The 26,459-nt window shown below is 18.7% G+C and overlaps 1 long non-coding RNA gene across 1 annotated transcript in view; it reads right to left on the reverse strand.

Moving 5' to 3' along the window:
- Positions 1-8,614: 8,614 nt before the first annotated feature.
- LOC114578045 (uncharacterized) overlaps positions 8,615-26,459 on the reverse strand; it is a 91,501-nt gene continuing 73,656 nt past the window's right edge. The window contains exon 3 of the long non-coding RNA XR_003698629.2: positions 8,615-8,885. This is a non-coding gene — a long non-coding RNA (uncharacterized LOC114578045). The remainder of the gene's footprint in view (positions 8,886-26,459) is intronic.

Genomic DNA, 26,459 nt, shown 5'->3' on the forward strand with positions numbered 1-26,459 from the left:
CTCAAATATATTTTATTTCAAATATATATATATAAATGATAAATGAAAAAATATGTAAAATGATAAAAATAATAATTAAAAATGAAATATTATATATATAAATTAACTTTAAAACAATAAAAATAAAATAATTTCAATAATTTATCAAAAACGAGAAAAATTACGAATCCAAATTCATTAAAAAATTTGATTTATTCATTTTATGAAGACAAGAATAAGATTTTTTCAAAACTTCATTACATTTACAATTCAAATCATTAAATTATTCTTAAAAAATAAGCAAATAAGATATTGATTTTAATATGAAAAACATATGGTTAAATAAATAAAAAATGTTATTCAAAAAAATTTTAAATTAAATTGATTCTTATAATTTATATGCTAAAATTTATATTCGAAAAAATATAAATGATAGCATTAATAAGCGAATATGATTTTACATTATGGAAATAATTATTATAAATGCAATAATAGAAATTTACATTAATATTAATATTATTAAATTTACAAATTAATATTAATATTATTTTAGAAGTGTTTTCAAAGAAATAAAATTGATGTACAAAAATTTTCAACATACATCAGCGATAAATTTGTATATTCAGCTATATTGATATCCATACTCATAGAGCATAAAATTTTAATTTATTAAATCATGAGTCAATAATAGTAAAAAAATGATTTTTTAATCGATTAAACAACATTCTGAAGAAAAAAACAATTGAAATTCGACATAAATATTTATTTATTTGTACAAATAACATTATGCGCCAAAGGGATCCAAAATTTAATATAAAAATATATAAATTTATCATATTCTACAATGCCGGAAAATGGCTAAGCAGAATATTTATATCAAAATATAATTTTATTCAACTTCTCTTGCCATCGCATAGATGGTTAAAGTAACAAAGACTAATGAGATATAACAAAATGAAATAAAATAAAAGAACTTTGAACAACATTGATATAAATTTCTTAATTTTAATCATGATATTAACTTCTTTTAATCAAGTTATTATTAAATCTCCTATTAAAAAATTGAATGTTTTCCTTATTTTTTACGTATTACTGTCGATTCAGTGATTAAAATATACGATAGAAAATATTATGCTTAATTTAAATATCTAATATTATAACGTATAATATACTGTAATGTGTAACGTTTTTAAAAATAAAAAAAATCTAAAGTAAAAAAATTAATACCAAGAGAATCAGTTTTCTTGGAATTATTTTCCAATAACATAATGCAATTTTATATAAAGTATAATTTTTTCATTAATTTAATATTTTTATATAGTTTAGTTTAATTTTAATTTAATATTATTATTTCGAATCAAAATAGAACATTCTATAATAATATTAAAGATTAAAATTAATCAAATATAAAAGAAGCATAAGGCAATGTCAAAAGATTCTAAAAATATGAGCATTATTTTCTAATATATAATATTATACTATAAACTAGAAACTTTCTCATATTGGATTAATTCTTAATTACACGTACTCCATAAATACAAAACAACATTCATCGATAATCGATCTCAGTCACAGTCATTCATCAGTCTATCGACTTGATTTTTTCTTTTCTAATGACCAAATCATGTAATATATAATATACAGAATTTTCTATTTCAATTCAACGCAGTATTAATCAGTCATTAAAAAGTCATTAAAAGTGATTTAACATACATATATCGTATATAATATAATAATAAAAAATTTAAAATATTGTGTTTAACTATTTAATTCATTGACCAATTTCAATATTGCTTCATAATATGTAAAATTACAAACAATTGGCACACATTTGCGAATATTTGAAATATTTAAAATTTTCCGAAACAATTATTTTAATATCAATTTAATTTTAATTTAGTATTAATTTTAATATTAGTACATATTGTTGATATAATATTATTAAATTTTAATTTTTTTCTTTCTAAGTATATTATATATAATATTATGGGGAAAAATGCACAAATTATATATAAAACAGAATATAGTGCGAAATCTCATCAAAAAATATGATGAAGAAGCTAATAATAGAGATCTTCTTCATCTGTTAAGTAAACAATTATATTATCAACTATATCAGTTTTTTCTTCATCCGAGCTATAAAATTTGGATAAAATATATATTATATTAGTTTTGAAGCTAGAAAAGGAATATCATCAAAATAAAAGCGAATAATTGAAAAGAAGTTTCATTATTCTGAGAAGAAAAAATATAATAATTATGACTTTTCATATAATATTCATGACTTTTATGTTATAAAATAAAGTCAAGAAATTATTATCTGAAATTCAATTGATTTTTCATGGTAAAAAACGAATTTATATATTTTGTTAAAAAATATAGGATTCGAACAATATTAATTAAAATTAAAAAACCAATATTATAAATTAAAAAGGAAAGTTTTTAAAAACTTGAATAAATTGCTGCAGAAAAATAGGACGAAATATTATATATATGAAGAAACATAAATGAATAATATCTGTTTTGATAAATGTTAACTGAAATGAAAATGATTCAGGTAAACAACAAAGTTCAAGTTCTTATTATCAATTAATAATTCTTTATACAAGATTTATTAAAAGATGGCTAGAAAAATTAGCTGTCCTAATTTTTAAAACAAGTCATAGTTAAATGAATGCTATAAGTTAAAGAAGTAAATATAGGAAATAATCTAATATTTCATCAAATATAATGAAAAAATAATGAATGATAATGACAGTTCAGTTAATATCATCAATGTTAAACAAATCTTTTTAAATCTTTTTAAATATTTTAAAATAAGATATTTTAAATATGCTAAGAAAAAAGATATAATAAATTGACTATTAAGGAATAGAACTTTATGTTTCGAAGATATTTGAATTAATATAATTAATAAATTAAAATAAATCGCAATCTCATGATATTAAGATTATTATCTTACATGTGATAATCAAATGGATCTCATGGAATTAAAAATCAAAAGAACTGATATAGAATTGATTTCATTAATAAAACAATTTTAGATAATATTACAAGTAATTTGGTCTCCTTCATGAAATAAATCCTGATGAATTGCAAGAATAGTTTTGATACGATTAAATATTTTTAAAACTAATTGTAAATAATATATAATATATATATACTAACATCAATCCACATAGTTTTTCAAATTTTAATTTAGAAATTCGATTCTAAATACATAGAAAAAATTAAAAGAATTACTTGATGTATAAATATGTTACTATAAAATTATCCAAAAGATCTTTTTAATTATCCTCGATAATTTTAGATGCCAATATCTAATCTCATCCACATCCCAAAACATATTATGACTACGAGCACACTGGAAGGAAGTGATTCATAGTTCATCATCAATCATCATTCAATCATTTCAAAGGAATAAGCTTATTTTAGATCCTATTTCAGCTTTTCGGAATTTTAAAATAGTGGGAAAAGACCTCGAATCAAGGAAATAATATTGCGCAGAATAAAGAAAATCACTATAATTTTTTTGAAAATTAGAATTAATCGTTTGGAAAACTTTAGACTTTTGCTTAGAACATTCTTAATCGTTGTAAAACATTTGTATTAATATATTTTCTATAACATTTTGTATATTGTAAACTTTAATAAATCTACTAATAAAGTAAATAAGATAAAAATAAGATTATTTATTTTAAATTTTTCCATAATCGTGGAATGGTTCTTCGAATTCGAAATATATAATTAATGTTAGTTGATACATAACATGCAAGATACAAATCTCGAATAATTCACGAAATTAACCAATTGAATAAATTGAAAAATTAAACACATATTCCATTTTTGCAGATTATTTTCAATTAGTAGTTAAATCATTATTATAAAAACTTTCATAATATGAAATCTTTAGAAAAAATAATAATAATCTTTTTCTCAAATGAAAAGGAAAGATTATTATAATATACAATTATCTTTAAATCAAAATATATATATATTTTTTTTTTTTTTACTTATAATTTATACACGAAAACGACATATGATTTTTATATATATCATGCATAAAAACTATTTATATTATATGCATGTTTAAATTATGATTTTATAAGATAATATGCTTAAAAAATTGAAATGAAAATGAATGGAATCTTATATAAAAAATAATTAATTAGATTAATAATGTAATAATTAAACCTGATTAAGAAACTGATTAAGAAACTGATTAAGAAACAACAAATATATGAGTACACTTATTCAATTTTATCATATTTTATATATTATTATATTTAGAACTTATTAATGTATTAAATAATATATTAAATAATAATATAAACGATTAATTATATTTCTAAAGATCTTTGCCAGGACTTAAAAGTAATTTTAATTATTGATTTTAATTTAAATCTCACAATGAAAATCAACTAAAGAAAAGAGAAGAAATATTTTGCACTTTTTATAGAAGAATGAATTATTGCAATCATATTGATTTCCGTTTTTTTAACAAAACAAATAATTAAAAACATTAAAAAATATAATAAAATAATATAATTTAACATAATCATAAATCAAGATAAAAATATTTATTATCTATATCTGTAAAATAATAATAAAACTAAGTAGTGAATTACAGGATTATAATGAACATTATAATTATATAATCAGTTATTACAGATAATAATTGTTATTGTTATCATTGATTATTATTATTATTATATATTGCTTTTTTTTAGATAACTCACATTCAAAATGGAGAAAATATTATATAATTTAAGAAGACTAATGAATTATAATATAGAATAACTACCGAAATAATTTATCAAGAAATACATGTTTTTTGTAAAATAAACAAAATAAAATCAGAAAAATTCAATAATATAAATTGTGAAAATGTTAAGAAATAATATAGGTTTACATTTCTTTTTTTAACAATAATGTGTGAAAAATTTTCTAACTATTTCATAAACTTTAAATATACATTTATCTTTAAATAACGGATACATTGTAACAACAAGAAGTAAATTTTTGTTGGTAAATGTTAAAGTATTATGTTTTTTACATTATAATTTAAAATAAAATATTTATTATGAAATATATGTATATGTATATGTGTGTATGTATATATATATATATATATATATAAAATATATATTATATATATAATATATATTTTATATACATTATATATATATATATATATATATATATATATATATATATATATATATATATATATAAAATTGATGATTGATGATTATTTATATTTTCTTCAATTATATATAATTTATGACTTATATATAATTTATATATATATCTGTATTAATAATAATAGATATATAAGATTTTAGGATTTGATATACGAATAATAATATTTATCATACAATTTTGATACAATCATTATCATATATATACTAAGTTTAACGAATCGAATCAGAAAGTATAAACAAAATGGTTACGTAATATTCACGTGATTAATACTATGATTATCAAACGACAATCAAATATTGCAAAGTAAATTATAGTAGTTCCTTGATTTGTAAATATGCACACAATTATAAGAAAACTTCAAGAATATACTTTTTATTTTTTTTAATAAAAAGTTGAAAAAAGAATAAAAACTTTATTCTTTAAACGAAAAGGACTAAAAAATAATCAGATTTTTACGAAGCATACATTTTACTTTTATTATATCATTTTCAAATCCCAATTATGAAAATTATTGAGAAAATGTTTGTATGTCAAAAAATACATTAAAAGAATATATATTAATTTAAATGAAAAAAATAATCTTTTTTAAGAAATCTTTAAAAAAACTTTATTCTTTAAACGAAAAGGACTAAAAAATAATCAGATTTTTGCGAAGCATACATTTTACTTTTATTATATCATTTTCAAATCCCAATTATGAAAATTATTGAGAAAATGTTTGTATGTCAAAAAATACATTAAAAGAATATATATTAATTCAAATGAAAAAAATAATCTTTTTTAAGAAATCTTTAAAAAAACGGAAAAGAATTCGGAAGAATCAATTGATAGAATAAAAACAATACTTGTATTGCAGAAGTTTCTGAAAGATAAGTATATACATATGCATTTTAACAAGATACAATATATATTTCAAGAAAAACATTTAATTTTGTACTTTTGTTAATTTATAGAGAAAGAATATATGTCAAAAAAAATACTATCACAATAAAAAAAAGGCTTAGAAATTTTATAAATACCGATTCTAGTTTTAAGAAAAATTCATTCCATGAATTTCATGACTATTAAAATTCCATGACTATTAAAAAATATTAAGAACTATTTTAAATTTACTCAAGGATGAAATAATGTTTTGGATAGATAAGAAATTGTTTGGAGAAAGAGTTATTTATGACAAAAAACAAGTAAAAGATGTCAATTTATTATCGTCGTATTTATTATTTGGATGAAAGTTAGATCAAAGTAGGAAGTAGGATACGAAAAATACATTATAGAAGGATTTAATTGTAACATTAACTCGAATTGCATATTCCAATAGCTTATCAACTGGTTTAAAAAATTCTTTCGAAAATAATTTATTGCTAGTGTCAAGTTCTTTGCAAGAATATGTTGTGGACTTTAAAAACGAAAAAAATACAAATTACTATGAAAAAAACACATCAAAATTTGAAGAATTAGTTTCAAAAATGATTGAAAAAATTGAAGAACATTTAATTAATTATAATGGATAATGCTCTGTATTATTAAATTGAAAAAATTCCTAATAATTAAGAAAAAAATAAATATTCAACATTGACAAACAAAGATAAAATTCGCAGATAATATGTTAAAATTAATTGCTACATCATCAAACAGCAAAAACTAAATGATACTTTCATAGTAAATAAAATAGCAAAAAAAAAACAAATTGTAACTTCCATCATATCACTGCGAATAAACCCAATAGAATTATATGTATATAAAATTCAAATAAAAAATTATACAATCAAAAATATTATTTTCAAATTTTTAATTATTTAATGTTAAAAAATTTATTTTCCAAAATAGTGAATTATGACGAATAAATACACATTATTATAAATTTTGAAGACAAATTTTGATAATTAAGTGGAATAATTGAAGCAACAATAAAACCATTCATTATAAATTTAAATGATTCCGATTAATTGGAATCAATTAACTCTAATTCAGAATAAAGAAATATTAATCGCGCATAATTTCTTTTATATTATTGATATTATATTATTGAATACTCAACTTCGATATCTTTGGTCGACTCATGTGTGCCGTGAATCATCCTGATTCTGTAAAATCTTATCGCCAAGATAAAAATATACAAAGTGTATATATATATATAATTAAAAGAAAAAAATCTGTTTATGTATCTAATGCATCTTCTCTCTTTGCAGTTAGATGCATATAATTATTCAAGTTGAATTCAAGACAGTAATAAACAATAAAAAATGAAAAAAAAGAAAAAAAGCAGTTCTTTAATTACAAGAAGTCGGAGAGTTGATTAGTCGACAAGTCAGTCTATAACAAATTTCCTTTCCAAATTATTATAAGCACGTTGTTGAAAAAACATTGAGAATATTGTAAATTGCTATGCTGATTTTTTTTTTACCCGAATCTCAAGAATATTATATTAATAAAACGATTTTATAACATTTATTATTAATATTACAATTTTCTCTGTATGAAATAAACCTTCCGAAATTGAATTGCAAAAATAATTTTGATAATTTTAATTAAGCTAACTATAGATAATATATCAATCTATAAATTTTTTTATACATACAGCAAATATAATAAAATATGCATTATTTCCTATTAGACAATTATAAAAAAAACACACAACATGAGATATAAAGATTTTAAAAAATTCTTATAGGAAACAAAAATATTTAAGAATATTAATTATTTAAGAATATATAAATGAAAACATATTTTATGTGAGTTTATAAATAAATTATGCTAAAATAATTTTTTTTTGGTTTTTCAGGCCAAATATTACAACTATGTGCATAATTTAAAACACAAAATTATTTAAATATTTCATCATTATATAAAGATTTTACAAGAACTTAACGCGTACATAATCGTCTTAGATCTACAACTTTTTTATAATTGATAACAAAAAATTTTGAAATTTAATATATCGAATTAAATTATCGAATCTCAGTATGAAATGTTATTTTATGAATATTTATAACGTTTTTATTGAATGATAATATAATAAATGCATGAGGAAATAAAAAAAAAATTAAAAACAAAATGTCATTATACGAATATTAAAAAATATTAAATATTTTTTATATATTGTATATATATGATTTTTATATTTATTCTTTTTAATATTTAATAAATTACACGTTAATTAGCATCATTGTTTATAGACAATAATAAAATTTTAATAGCATTAATTATTGAACTGATGATTGAACGTTATATGCGATCTAGAATTATTTGTCATTAATTTATTGCACTATATTTCGAAGATAGTAAAAATATGTTAAATTTAAAATAATTAGAAAACATATGCTGGTATATTAAATAGTAATAAATTTGTTAACAAGAATATTTATTAAATAAAATTAATTGTATTTTTTTTTAATTACAATGGTCTAAATTTAGTTAAAGTCATTAGTATATGTTATCTCTATTGGTTTTATTATGCAATTGTCAGACATAGTTTTTAGAATCTTTAGTTTAAAAATTTGATTTCAGACTTGAAAAATTTAGAAGATTATTTGATGTGTGAATGAGAAATATTATAAAATTGTCATTATAAAATTATTATATAATCATTCTAAAATTAAAGATTATAGGTTTTTTTTATCTTATATATACATAATACTCGATAATACCGATATCCAATTCCATTCATGCCAGACACATCACGATTGCGAGCACTGGAAGCACTGGAAAAAAATGATTCATGATTAATCATCTTTAAAAAATAATTTGTTCTTTTCAGATTTTTGGAATTTTAAAACAAGAAAAGACTTCGAATCAAAAATATAATATTGCGCAAAAAACACCATTAGAATCCTTTCGAAAATTAAAATCCACCGTTTATTTACTTTCTCTCGATTGTTGTAAAACATTATTATATTCATATATTTTTTAAACCATTTCATAATTTATATTAAATTATAATATATAATTATATTTTTATATTTTAAACTTCAATAAATCTAATGATAATATAAATAAAATAAAAATAAAATAAATTTGATTTATTTTTTTTTTTCTATAATCGCAGGATAATTCTTCAAGTTCGAAGTATACATATAGTTAATATTGATACATCATGTGCAAAATTCAACAAGTACCAAACAATTTACAAAATTAATCAATAGTGTGAATTGAAAAATTGAAAAATTGAATATTTCATGTTTTGCATATTATCTTCAATGAATAGCTAAATCATCCTCATAAAAATTTTCACAATAATAAATAATATAGAATAATATATAATATATAATATAATATATATTATGAATAATATAAAATAATAATCTTTTTTTTAAATGCAAAAAAAGATTTATAAATATATAATTATCTTTAAATCAAAATACATTCTCTCTCTTTACAACTTATACAAAATTATATTATATAAAATCGAAATATGATGGAATTTTACACATTCCATGTTTAAAAAATTATTATATAGATCTTTAAATATGATTTTACAAAATAATATATCAATATATCAATAAATAAAACAAAAATAAATGCTTACAGAAAAAAATCTTATAGAAAAAAATAATTAATAATTAATAATTAGAGCTAATTAAAGAAACAACAGATATACGAATGCAAAAATTTATTCAATTTTATCATATACTTATTCAATTTTCAATTATATCATAGATTATATTTAGAACTTATTATATTAAATAATATATTAATATAATACAAAATGAAAAAATTGGTGATATTTCTGAATATCTTTATTAGGACTTAAAGATAATTTCAATTACGGATTTTAATTTTAATCTCACAGTGAAAATCAAAAATAAATATTTTGCACTTTTTATAGAAGAATGAATTATTTATTGCAATCATATTGACTTCCGTTTTTTTAACAAAAAAAATGATTAAAAACATTAAAAAATATAATAAAATAATATAATTTAACATAATCATAAATCAAGATGAAAATATTTATTATCTATATCTGTAAAATAATAATAAAATTAAGTACTGAATTACAGGATTATAATGAACATTATAATTATATAATCAGTTATTACAGATAATAATTGTTATTGTTATCATTGATTATTATTATATATTGCTTTTTTTTAGATAACTCACATTCAAAATGAAGAAAATATTATATAATTTAAGAAGACTAATGAATTATAACATAGAAACATTAAAAAATATACCACGAAATTCATCAAGGAATAAAAATGTTTTTTTATAAAAATAAAACCAGAAAAATTCAATATTATAAATTGTGGAAATGTTAAGAAATGATATATGTTTATATTTCTTTTTTTTTTTAACAATGATATAAATGATGAAAAATATGTGAATATGTAAGAAATAAATTGTTATTTGAAAATATTAGAGTTCATTCAAAATATTTTTAATTTACAGTAAAATATTTATTATATTATAATAAATATTATATTATAATACATATAAAATATTATGATATATATATGATTATTTGCATTTTCTTTAATCTATGTTAATAATAGATGTGTAAAATTAGGATATTTATATAGGAATAATATTTATCATATCAAGCGATTTTAATACGTCATTCATCATCGTCGTGTAAGTATAATAGGAATCAAAAAATATAAACAAAATGATTGCGTGATATTCAATATCATCAATACTGTTGAACATGTCAACACTGTTGACATTCAAATGTTGCAAGGTAGGAAATTGGCGGGCTCTTATACGCAAGGTAGAAAATCTAAATAATTTATAAATATGCATGTAATTACAAAAAAACTTCAAGAACATACTTTTTTTTCTTTAATAAAAAATTAAGAAAAGAATAAAAACTTTCTTCTGGCGAAATTACTGAAAAGGACTAAACTATATATAACTAAAAAATAAAATTTTTATGAATTATATTTTATTCAAAGCATACATTTTATTTTCATTATGTTGTTGTTTTCAAATTCTGATTATGAAAATGATTGAGAATGATTGAGGCATGTCACCTGTTAAAAAACACAATTAAAACACATGTATTAAAACAAAAAAAAATAATAAAATCTTTTAAAAAAACAAAAGAAAGAGTTAGAAAGAAATCAATTGATATAATAAAAACAATACTTGCAATATTGCAGAAATTTTTAAAAAATAAGTATTATATATATATATATGTATTTTAATAAAATGCAATATATATTTCAAGAAAAACATTTAATTTTGTCAATCTATTGTATAGAGAAAGAATATATAAAAGAAAAAATATTGTCAAAGACGTTAGAAAATTTCTGAAAAAACATATGATTTTGACAAAAATTTATTTGTCATTAAACAAATATATGATTTTGACAAAAATTTATTTGTCATTAGACAAATATATGATTTTGGCAAATAATTTATCAATTTATTAATCAGAAGTATCGATAATAAAAAAAGGCTTAGAAATCTTGTAAATGTCGATTTTAGTTATAAAAAAAGTTCTTTCGATGACTTATTGGAAAGCAGTTTTAAATTTACTCGAGGAGATAATAGCGTTTTGATCGATAGAGAAGAAATTGTTGTTTGGAGGAATTATTATAAAAAAATATTAATCACATAATTTTATTTATATTATTTATTTTGTTATTTAAATATATTTATATTACAAAAAGAAGTAATTTCATGTTATGTAGTATACAAATTATTAAAAAAAATAATAATAATCTTTGATTTCGTATTATGTAAAAGTTTAGATTTATTTATCTATATCGACTCTATCCAATCGATTATTCATTATATGCAATTGTATATACCTATTAATTATCATTTCTTGATAAATCTGTCTTATTTTCAAGAATTCGTGCACACTTATAATGCTTCATGTTCAAATCGCTGTGGACACAATAAAAAATAAAAAATGGTGGTATTAAATTTTCTGGCACTTCTTAGATGTAACTTTTGTAAATATTTTCATTATTTACAAATTTCTAATAAAAAAAAAATTTATATTGAAAAAATAAAAATATATAATATAAATAATAAAAATAAAAATAAATTTTGACTATCAATAAATACTAGCTTAATAGTGATATTCTTATACTCAATATTTTGTATTTAAATTTTATATTGAGATACAATTTGATGTCACATCCCAAAAAGTCTCATTATATATAGTGATACACAAAATTTAGCTACGTATAATAACTCTGTGAACTTTGTTTCATAAAAACAAAGAATCACTTTGAAGAATTTTATAAAAAAAAAAGAATTTCATAAAAATTTTATAAATACTATATAATACTTTGTACATATTAACATTAAAATATCTTATTTTATAATTAAAATCTTTTATTGTTTATTATTATAATATATTTTTTGTTTCATAATTAATTGTGATTTTTTACAATTATTGTATGTTATAAGAAAAAACATAGAAAATAAAATATAAAAATTGGTTTGAAAATATATTTTAAATTCCCATAAAAAAATTTTAATTCAAATGACAAAGTAAAGTTTTACTTGATTATGTAAAAAAAGAAGAATAGCAGAAAATTTTCGGAAAAATGCACTGAAAATTTAACTGCAACTTAACTATTTGCAATTCAGTCAAAACTAAAATCATCTAGATGCTTCAATATTACAGAAAATTTTTTTCCATGCATGCAAAAAAATGTAGAAAACATCATTCTTGTAATATAAAAGAAAAAAGAAAATAGCTGATCTGAAATTTTATTTGTATTTGTCAAGTAAATTTATTAAAAAGTAATAGGAAATCGTTATTAAAAAGTAATAGGAATCGTTAAATAATATCAAACACATATAAGAAATTATTTCTATATTTCTGTAACTTTTGAAAAGTTAAAAAGAATTACTATCCCGTTCTTCAATTTTATGTTACGCTACTGAAGTTAAATTAAATATAAAAAATATAAAATATAAAGACTTCATTAAAATAAAATTTAAATCTAAATTATATAGTCAATCTTTTATTATCATATTTAGAAGAGATATTAAATAATAGAAAGTGAAAAAAATAAATTAGAATTAATAACTAAATAGGAATGTGATGTGGATCAAATAGAACAAATAGAATTTAATATATAATAAACAAAAATTTAATAACAGTTCTGATTCAAATTGCGACATATTTCAAAATTTAATTATATTTAGAATTAATTATACTTACAATTAATTTCTTCAATAAACAAAAAACTTATATGGAAAAATTCATCATTATTTTCTATTTATCATTATTTTCTATTATATTATATATTATTTTATTATTATTATATTATTTTCTATATATTGTAATCTAATCAGAATAAGATTTGTGAAAGAATCTGATACTGATATCACAAATGGTAAATTATATACAAAATCAAATAAATTAAATGATAAAAAAAAATAAATTTATTAAACATATATTACTATATACAATGATAAATAGAAAAATATATAATATAATAAGAAATAATATGTTTCAACAATTAAATGTTATATATGTGAATTAATTTCTAAGGAGGAATTAATTTCAATAACTTATCAAAAATAATTAAATTAAATAGTTAAATTAAATTTCAAATTCATTAAAATTTTATCTATTTCACATACAAAAATAAAATTTTTCGAAATTTTGTTACACTTATCGTACAAATTACCTATAAAGAAATAGTAAATAAAATCTCAATCTTATATATCGAAATAATTAATATATTTTGATTTGAAAACACAAATGATGATAAAAAGCAGTCGAAGATTTTTTTTATATTATGAATTATAAAAAGAAAAAATGTAATAACAGAAGACATTAAATTAATACATATCATTTAAAATAAATTTAGAAACAATTTTAAATAGATTTAAAATCAATATGCAAAAATTTTCAGCATATGCCAAATACAATAAAATTGTATTTGTTTTATATTCAATGATACTTATAATACACAAGATTTTAATTCATGGACCAAAAATAATAGAAAATATTCTTTTGCTGATTGAATAACTTTTCAAAGAAAGGACCGAAGCGAATATTCGCTGTAGACAATATCATGCACGGAAGTATTCAAGATAGGCATGTAGTATGGATGTTTTATCAATAAATTTTTATTTACTTTGGATTCCCTATTTTCAAGCATAAGACTAATTCCAAAGAAAAAAAGAATACCAAAGAACATTAGAATTAATTTTCCTTTTGAATCTATTACAAAATCTATACAGATGATTCTATTACAAAAAAAAAGATATTGTCAGAAAAAGGATCAGAAGAAGAAGAAACATCTTTTGATTATAATTCAATTTTTTTGATTGAAAATTAGAAATATTCTTTTTATTAAAATATTATTCTTATTTATATATTGTTCATTAAAATAAAATATTTCAATTTTATATTGAAAAAATATAATTTACATAAAAAAAAATAATTTTGTTTATTTTTTTAAAACAAATAATTTGCTGTACGATATTTATTATTAATTTATTTGATTATTCGTTCTAGAATTTATTATTTTATGAAGACAAAAGATTGGCTTCATGTTATTATCGATATCAAAAAATATTTATGCACATCAACATACAAAATACAAAATATAATATAAAATATTTGAAAATGCAAGTCCCCTTGTATTTTTGTTAAAAATCATTCTTATTTAAGAAAATTTGATTCACCAACTATAATTTTGTGCAAACTTTTTGGTGCAAATACTCTATACTGAAAATATTTGTATTTTATATATTTTATGGATAAAATCATATATATATTGCATTTAATCGTTTATATTTAGAAAATTTTTTGTCAGAATAGTTTAAATTTTGTTCTACTATTTTGATAGAAAATTGATGAATAAAAATTTTGGAAAATGGAAAATTTTGAATTGAAAAAGACTTGAATATCAAAAATATTTATTCGAATATTTTTTTGAGTAGTAGATAATATTATTAGATAATATTTTTGAGAATTAGATAATATTGTTCTTAGCTGAAAAAAATAAGAAAAGACATGAAATACTATTATTCAGATATTAAATATGCATAAAATCAGATATTAAATATCATACCATTAAAAAATAAAAAACAAAAGCATAAGAAATATGTTTTAAGATATATATTATTTATATTATTTATAAAAAAAAATAAATAATTTTTTTTTTACTTCATATTCTACCTTTAATGAGTGACCAAAAATAATTCATTATCAATTATCAAATAATCATTATCAATTATATTTCATTTTATTATCCGAAGTATTTTTAGGTCTATTAAAATTAAAACAATAACAACTGTCTCTAATATGTTAAAAATATAGTATTAACATGACAATATAGCTATTCAACAAATATAGCTTTAAACAAATTTTAAACAAACGAATGATTTTCTAATCATTAAATCGAACATAGTATTATCAGTTCACGCATCAAATTTAATTATCGCTTGATTATTTGTTTTGGAAAATATTAAAAAATAAAATTTATCATAGATTTGACAACAATCAAATATAAGAACGGATTATTTGAACATTGTATCATAATAAAAATATATAAAAAAAATTTACTTATAATTAGATTAAAAAATGTAATCGATAATAATGGATAATAGTTCGAACACTGAATTAAAACTTATTTTGAGAATATCTCAGAATTGAGTTCAAAAAGCAAATATATGCTTCATTAAATTTAAAATATAGAGCTCTTCTAGGCAACAGCTATCATATACATAAAGAAAATAAAAACCATACAATCAAAAGTACTAATGATAAATAATAAGTAATGCAGTTCGATGACAATATGTATATATAAAAATCTCTTAATATTCTATTTCAAAAATTTATATTAACAGAAATTCATTTTCATAGTATGGTATAATAAAAAATTTTTATTCACTTTTCACTTGAAAAGAAACTGAAAAAAACAAAACAATGTATATACTAAATCAAATAAAAGATTAAAACTATAACCATAAGATTAAAACAATACTCTAATGAAAAACTAATAGAATGAATGTTTTTTGTATGACTCGTGGAATAGAATGGAATAGAATGAAATATAAACTGTATAAATATAATGTCAACAGAAATAATATGTAATCAAATATAGAAAATATAATAATAAAATGAATATATATTCTTCAAAACTATACAATTTTGTTTACAACATTTTCTTTTACTAAATGATTTACGAATTATTTAAAGTTATCATGTTTACAAGAATCACTTTATATATATTATGTTAATTTATATCAGTTAACATTTAATATATATATATGTACATATTCTTTGTTTACTTAAATTATAAATTTAAAATATACTTACTTAAAATATACTTTATGTACTATACAATATATACCATTAAATGTATATTATATATACTACAATTTTTTTTTATGATTGTTTTATATTTTATCTTATTTTTATTTATATAAAAAAGAATGTTCAAAGTGTCCAGTTTAGCAGAGCTCAATAAGATTTTTTAATGTCTTTTGACGATATAAGAATGAGCTATTATACTGTAGATATACATAACAGTATGCAAATGTGCAATTGTAAAGTAATAGTATAATTTATAAAGAATATCATTATTTAATTATTAATATATCTTTCTATTAAATACATTATATGATATTTCCAACAATTTAGTAAAACATTTAAAGATTATATGTCTTATTTTCTTAATATTTTTTTTTTTATTCAAATATTAGTTATTTAATTAAAAGAAACTTTGCAAACGCTAAATTTGTTTTTGAAAACTATCTTAAAAAATATGGTTATCTTATATAAAAAAATAAGTAAAAAAAATTGATGTTTTATCAAAAAATTTAAATACATTCAAAATCAATTTAAAAAAATTTATTTGGAAATTTTTTAAGTCTAATTTTCAATATAAATAGCAGAAAGATAAAATATATATATGTGAATGAAATTGACTATAGGAAAAAATATAATCATTGAAATAATGACATATTAAAACGAAAAGACATATAATACAACATGTAGCAAAATCTTTTCAATTTTGAAATTAATATTACATAATCGGTAATATAATATATTATATAAGTTATATAAATTATTATTCGTAAAATTTAATACTGATTTTATACATTAATTAAAAAAATATAATAATTATTACAGAATGTTTTTGTTTATAAATATAATATAAATTCTATGATTTTATAATTATAAATCGTGCATAGATAATTTAATTAATAAAAAAAATATAGAAATCAAAACAAAATTTCTTTATATCTAAATATCTTTATATGCAAAATGAAATTCTATCAATAATAATTATAATTAGTGATAAACAAATTTCGTTACCAATAATAGTTATTAACAACCAAAAAAATTTTAATCATTTCATTTTTCAAAAAATTTTTGCAAAATTTAATAACAATTGATGTTTATTTAAATAAAAATTAATTATTAATTTTTTATTAATGATTTTTTTTTTAAATTTGTAAAATAGTTATTATTTTCTGATTAAAACAAAAATGAATTCAATCACATTATATAAAAATCTTATTTTTCGAATGTAATCAGTAATAGTTAGAGAAAATTTTTATTTATTCAAATATGAATTCCATCAAATTCCATCAAATAATATAGTAATTCAAGAACAACAATAACCATTTATTATTTAAATATCTAAAGGGAAAAAATCGTTTTCCAAATGCAATATTAGAAAATGCATATTAGAATGTATATTAGAAGAATTAATTAGTTAGAATAATATAATAATTTTATTTTTTTAGAAAAATCATCGAACGAGATAAAAATGAATTTCCGAAATACATAAAATTGCGTTTACTTCAGTATATTAAAGACAATAAGAATGTTAAAATTTTTTTAGTATAATATATAAAGCAACAATAAATATTTTTATTATAAAAGAACTATCTAAATTGTAATATAATTACAATTAGAAATCAAATAATAAATTATAATAATAATCAATGATTTCTTATTTTAAGTTAGTAAAAGAAAATAATTCTTACTTTCTTAAATTTCAACATAGAAATTATTGAAAATTATGAAAACAGAATTGCAAAATTTATTAAATTACATAGTTTTGAAAATATTGAAAATTGAATAAATTTGAACAAAATATACAATTAAAATATAAATAGAATAAAATAGAGTCTTAGAGTGAACAAAATAAATAAATTACAACAGAAACAGATTATATAAACAATAATATTATATGACAATAGTATTTTCGTTTCTAACTTGATAACTTGATCGTTTCTAACTTTTACTAGTAAGATATCAAAATAAAAGAAATTTAAATTGTATAGGAAAATTTATAATCTTTTTAATCATAAGTTAATACAATTTAAATTTATTTAAAAAACTGTGCAAATTATATGTAAGAAAGAATATTCAAAATTCTCGTCTAGATAGAGCTTAGTGAACTAGCAGCTGACGCAAGTATGTTTGCCGGGGATGCTTGCTGAAACTATAATATAATCTAATAATATTCATAATAATTTCAGCACTTATTAATATATCATCCTCTAAAATACCTCGACTGCGTTATTTAACATCTCCAATGTTATAGAAAATGAAATAAATAGAATCAATAATGAAATATGATATTTAAAATCATTAAAAGTAAATAATGTTGAAAAAGAATGTCATAAATATATTTACAATTGTTAATAATAAAATAACATTGTTAATTATTTATTATATTAAATTGTTAATAACAATATAATAGCACTACGGGTACGATATTTGCAATAATAAACATATTGAAATGACAATAATTTATTTTTTTATTAAACATTAAATATTAATGACAGTAGTTATTCTTTTGGTATTTGTTCACTTTATATTTTATATTTACTTTATATATATAAATTGAATAAAAATGCATGAAATGCATTATGCATTAAATGCATTATTTTATAATATGTTATTTAAAATATGGATAAATATTTTATATATATATTGATTTCAAAACAAGAATAGGTTATCTAATGATAATACTACATTACAATTTGTTGAATTTTCCACAGAAATTATAGAAATTAATATTATAATAATAAAAGTTTATTACTAGAAACATAATATTACACATAATAAACATAATTTAATCCTTATATAATCTCAATAATCCTTATCAATCTCAATGAATTTCAAAAATATATTTTTGAATGGAATGATAATACAAATGGTAATATATGCCAGCATAAATCCACAAATCGTAAGTGCAAGTATAATTCATCAATTAAATTTTCATGGTTTTTATGTGTGTAAGAAACCAGCTATAAATATAAAATAATCGCATTTTGCAATAGAAAAAATATATAATATAAACCATTCAAAATTTAGAACCGTATTAAATATAAAAAGTAAATTTGTAAAAGAAAAAGACTATCAAAAAATTTAAAGAAAAAAAAATTTGAAAAATTTTGTTAATGTACATTCATAATATTATAATTTGATTATTTAATTCTGGCAATCTAATTCTAGCAATTTTGCTTAGAGTGGAAATCACATAAAGAAAAATGATCCACAATGTTATTAGTCGCTTATATTATCCGCGATCTTTCGAGATGATGTAAAGATCTCAGAAGATTTGTATAAAGAAGATTTGTGAAAGAAAAATTAAAAGATATTTAATTATTGAACAATTCAAATTAATGAACACTCTGGACTAATTAGCAATAATTTTTTTAATCTTTAGTTTTGTCGAACTTCATATTTTAAAAATAAATCATTATTCAATTAATTTAAATTGAACAGTCTGGATTAAAAAAATATTTTTATTTTTGAATTAATAAGAATTTTTAGAAATTTTTTTTATAGCATATGCGAAATTTCACTTATAGATTTTGCTTTTAATCATTCAAAGTAAAATAACAGAATTTTATAATAAATCATTTTTGTCACTATGTATCATAGCTCTACAAACGGATTGGAATTAACACATTATATAAATGATTACTGTCATTTATATATAATTCCCGATAGGATTAGGCATTGGGAATTTAAAATTCTTACTATATACTTACTTATTAATACTTACTTATTAAAGTTTTACTCATAATAAATTAATACAGGATATATAAGAATTATTTTTTGCATAAATATTGTTATTTGATTTGAATTTTAATATTTTGATATTTCATAATTTTATTTTTATATTTTGCTTCTTTAATGTTTCTTCTTTAACATTATGTTCTCTATGTTTGCCAAGATTATAGCTTAAATATTCATTGGTAATAAACTTTGTGTGTTAAATGAAAAACACTTTTTTAAAACATAGAACATGTTAATTTTATTTCTTTCCTCTTTTTATCTCTTTTAATCTCTCTGAATGTGATAAAATAAAAATACATAAAAACGCTTTTCACATATTCAATTAACTTGAATTTCTAAATACAACTTGTGTTTTTGAATTGCATAATAATTATAAATCTATAGATTTAAAATTCATTATCAGTAATTTTCGCTAATTAAAATAAAATTTAAGCCTAATTTTTTTAAATTCTTCTATATTAATTTTCAAAAAAAAAAAAAAAACATTAAAATTGTTTGGAATATTAAGTTTAACAGCATATTTCAAAGTCATCAAAATCGGACAGAAGAATCCTTTTATAAATAATTACTTAATTTTTCATTTTCTATATAAAAATTGTTTTTTGAGTATAAAGTATTTGAAATAAAAAATTCATTTTTGTCATTTAAAATTTTAATCACAAAAACATTGCAAAAGTTAACCTTCAACAAGAATAATTAAATAACACAAATGTAATTATGAAATAAATGGATAATATCTAATTTTATTTACAAAAAGTATATTATACAAATTAATAATTACAGTAATTTAAACTTTATATATATTATATAATATTATATAAATGAAATTTCGATGATAAATTTCGATTGTAATGAAGTTTTCAAACCTTCAATTTTTTTTTTTTGTGCTATAAACTTATATAAAAATCACATTATAAGCAACAGTAATTTTGTAGATATGAAATATAGCATATTTTATAATAATTGTGAATCTTATTTATAAATCTTATTTACATATCTTTATTATAAATGTAATGAAAGGTATGGAATTTTATTCAGAAAATAAGCTTTTCATTACGTAAAAAATGTCAACAAAAATCAATTCTGTAAAAAATATAGTAATTATAATACATGGTAACACATAGTAATTATAACTACATACATTAGTAAAATTTACTAATTTTTTTTTTAATTTGATTTTTAATTAAAAAAAATATTTCCAAATTTTAATATAAATAAAAAAAAATATTCCAGAATTGAATTTTTTAATTGTATTGCAAATTCAAATAAATATCAAAATTTGCTTTCATTGTTAAAATATATTAGATATTTCAGCTTTAGATGCCAAACGTTATTAGTATATTCTATAAATCTAAATAAAAAAAAATGTTTTATATAAATAATAATATATATTTTAAAAAGATATAACAAAAAAAAATTCGGAGAAGTTAATTAAAGATTAAAGATATTAAAGATTAAAGATATTAAAGATTTATAATTATAGATATATTTATTTAATTATAGATATATTGTTTAGGCAAGTTGTTACTATTAATATTAATTTTACTGTTAATTTTTAAAAATACTATACTCCATCTCGAAATGGTCATTGTCCTTAGCGATACAAGATTGACAGCAGTTGAAAATGTTTATTATTATAAAAAGTTCATTTATATTTTATTCCATATTTTTTAGTAAACGAAAACAATAATATGTATTAATTCATCACATTATTCACATCAATTTATATATTTTTATCTTCCAAATTCTTCATATAAAAATCAAATAATATGAATAATCTTAGCCAAATATACTCTTTTATTTATTTATCTTTGATAAAAATTATTTACTATTTTGAATGCTTGGAAATCCATTTAATTGCATTCAAATATTTAAAGCAAAAAATACATCAAATGCTAATTCTTTTTATATAAAATATATATATATTATATATATATATATATATATATATATATATATATATATATATATATATATATATATATATATTATAGAAATATATATAAAAATGTATTTATTTGCTCAATATAAATATAAATAATCATAAGATATATTATTATATATACTAATCCATATATTAATATTGATGTTAAATAATTATAGCTTGAATTTTTCATATCTATAAATGATTATTGTGAATTCTTCTTATTGTAAACGATGCTTCATCTATCCACAATATCTTTCATAGAAATAAATTATTTTCATGTATGTATGTATGTATATTGATAAAATTCTATATATTTGTTAACGAATATAAACTCTTAAATCCATTTGTGATAATATGGATAATTATATATATTTATTTAATATCGCATATACTTTTATATTCTATGTTAAAAAATTACACAATTGTTGTATTCTTTTTAAATAGTACAACATAAATTTACTTATTGATAGATATTTATTGTTTGTGTCATTATTAAAGCATAAATTAGATTGAATGAATTAAATTTATATTTCTTGGAAACCTAAAGCGGGATTCCAAAATTTATTTTTCATTCAACGCTTGTTTATTTGGAATTTTATGTTATATTTCATTTTGACATTTTGTACAAATAATTAAAATATTAATCGTTGTTCTTGTATTTTTTGCAAACATCGTATTTCTGAACTTTTCTTTTGTTTTTAAATGCTTTCTCGAAATACAAATACAAATTGCAAAATTTTTATAAAATATATTGTTTCAAATATATTGTTACTGCAGAATTGATATTCTTCTATGTTGAATTCCATAATAATTTAATTTTATTTTTAGATAATTTTAAATAATTCTTTTGAGTCATTGTGATAGATTGTTTGCAAAGATTATTGCAAATATATGGAAACATTTATATTCTTAATCTTAAAAATCAGTAATATTTGATCAAACAATATTTGAAGAATTTGATCGCTGTTTTCCAGTTCATATAATATTTCCAGAATTTTTAAACTAATTTGCACTGATGATATTGAACGCTAATCATCGTGTGAATTTATTTGTAATTCTTCAATATATTTAAAAGTTATTACAATATCGTATAATTTGCATAATTAAAAATCTCATAAATGATATGAAATATCCATGTATTCAATGTTATAATGATTCATTTTTTTTTTATTTTATGCATATAAAATGAATCATTTATATTCAAGTATAGCAAAGATTAAAATATTGAAATATATCTTTAAATGTATGGACTTGAATTGAACTTACGATTTTTTATTTCTTAAATACTGTTTATTTATATCGTTTAAATGATGATTGAATTAGGTAAATTGATTGATTTAGATAATTAAATTTTCCAACAAAGGATCTTGAATTGTTCTTTTTCTTCTGATATTAATTATTCACAATTCCATTTCTTCTAAATATTCTTAAATTCTTATATTGTAAGAAAAATTTAAAAAAAAAAATAGTTTGAGTTTTTAGTTTGATAAATAATATTAATAAATGATAATATTAATAAATGTCATAGTTAAAGCTTAATCCTTTTCTTCAAGATGATATAATAGTAATACACTTAATAAACAATTTTTATTATAACAATTAGACTGATATTTAATGCTTCGATGTTAATTCAAATTCTTAAATTCTTGAATTCTTGATTTGTAAATTGAATCAATCATGTTGATGATATTAGATTTAAATATATACGATTACACATAGTTATAGATGGATCTATAATTTATTTTGGAGTAAATTAAAATTAAGAATATGTATTAATTAATACTTGACGTTCAATCTTAATTTGCCGAACTTTTTATAAATTTGTTAATCTTCTTTTTTATATTTCCTTTTAAATTTCTTTATAGGATATTCTTGAGAAACTATTATTTTGTTGCATAATTCAAACTTGTTTTTTTTTTCAAACTTAACTTTCAAAGTTAAATGATACTGTCAATCATTGTACATACCATCTTACAAATATTTTACAATAAATTATTCTTTTTAAATCTAGATCGATACTTTCTCATAATACAAACATTTTCAGTAAAAAATCGTATTTCAATAGAAGTGTCATATCTTGATAATCTTCATTTTTACAATAATTAATGTAATTTCGATATTAATTATTATTAAATATTATATAAATATTATATAACTAATTTTTATAATTTTGATTTTCAGATAAATACAATTTACATTAACATAAAGATATAATTATAAATATTGAATATGAATTATTTTGATTATTGAATTAATTGAATTATTTTTATTTGTATCATATTGCAGTATAAGTCTAACATTATTTTATTATTCTCGTTGTATTTTATTTTATTTTTTTTTATAACTTTTTAATAAAGCATTGAATGACCGATTTTGTATTTCGTATATTGTTATAATTCATTAATAAAGCATTAAATAACTTATATTCTTTTTTGTTATTTAAATTCATAAAATGTACTGACAAAGTTTTATTAAAAAACTGAAATATTCATATATTTTCGCTATATTTCATAATTTAAATAATAATATTCTTAATACTAATATATAATACTCATATTTCATATAAAAAAAATGTAAATTAATTGTTCTTAAATATAATTATTGAGAAAAAAATATATTTTACTTTTAATTGAAACGCTATTTTTTATATTTAAAAAAAAGAGAAAATTTAATGTTATTTTTTGTGTGTTTTCTTTTTTTCTCTTTTGAATATTCCAAAAATTTGACGATTTTTGTTTCATTCTCATTATCACGACAAATGGAAGAGAAATCAATATATTGTAGATATGAATAAATGAAATAATTTATTATTGTTGTTTATGAAAAATGATACATATAAATGAAAACGATTCTAGCTATAATGAAAGCAACAATTCTATACCAGTAAAGTCAATTCAATGTCATATACATATAGTAATATAAGTTGGTGCATAAATATTGCGGTTTTGTTTTGCGACTTTTTTTTCTTTAAAAATTGGTGTTTTGTTTAATTTTTTTCATAAATGTAATTCTCTCTTTTCAGTTAGTGAAAATGCGTATTGAAAATCATATCCACATTCGCCATATTATGTTTTATCATTTTGAGGAAGATTGGAATGGAACACAATTATTTCGCGATCTCAATGAACTTTTTGGCAACGGAATAATCAGCAAAGGCCAAAAGTGCTTGATCATCGAAATTTGATGATCGATCTCTTCCTTCTTTATATGCGAAACTTGTATCATCCAATTTGAACTTGAACATCTTTCAATTTGGCTTTTGCTGATTGTTTCTTCGCCAAAAAGTTCGAAATGACTGTACTGCATTCCAACTTTTTTCAAAATAATGGAGCATAATATGACAAATATGGATATGATTTTCGATACACATTTTCACTGACTGAAAAAAAAAAATTATTTTTATGAAAAAAAATTAAATAAAACGTCAATTTTTAAAAAAAATTGCAAAAAAAGTTGCAATAATTATGCACCAACCTATTACATTAATAAAAATATTAATTTTGCTAGAAACTTTTTAACATTTTTAAGTTTCAAGAAAATAAAAATTAGCGGAAAAATTCTATATTTGTATTTCATCAAATATTTGTTATTAATATTTTCAATTATATAATATCAGATATATATGTTTTGTTACCAATTTTGGACACATTTAGCACAAATATTTTTGAAATGAAACAATTTTTTACCAATATTAATATGACCAATATTAATGATCTATATAACTTATTTAAATTATAAATTGCAACAGTTTGAATTATTACTATTTAAGAGATTTGAGGAAATAAACAAAATTTCTGCATTATAAAATAATCACAAAAAAATGATAGACATTTTTAAAATGTTTTTTATTGAACATGTTATTTGAAAAATTTCAAAAAATACCAGATAATTAATGTTCACCTTATTCAAAAAAAAAAGAATAAAAAGAAACAATATTTGAAATTTAAAAAATGAAAATTTAAGATTTCAAGATGGATATATATAAAAAAAATGATCCTGTTTCTAAATTGTTGATATTCAGATTAATATAATTTATCATATTGTCAAAAATAATAAAACATAGTTTTTTTTCAATCGTTACTGTTGCAATCTTAACAATAACAAATAAATCTTTTACAGAAAATAAAAATTTCATGTAACAGTTGAGAGAACGAACTCTATGTGCAGCATTTCTCCCCAGTCTAATTTTAGAAATTTTCCTTAAGTCAGAAGTATAGCGCAACCAAGGGATGATATTATTAATTGATATGTTTCACGAGAAACCATGGAAATCATGAAAATGAACATGAAAGGGAATTTAGAGAATACAAATCTTTTTTATTACGAATCTCTGTAAGAAAAATCAAAATTTTTTACAGGTCATATCTAAAAATA

Source organism: Apis cerana, linkage group LG3 (assembly GCF_029169275.1).
Source record: "Apis cerana isolate GH-2021 linkage group LG3, AcerK_1.0, whole genome shotgun sequence".
Classification (NCBI taxonomy): Eukaryota; Metazoa; Arthropoda; class Insecta; order Hymenoptera; family Apidae; genus Apis; species Apis cerana.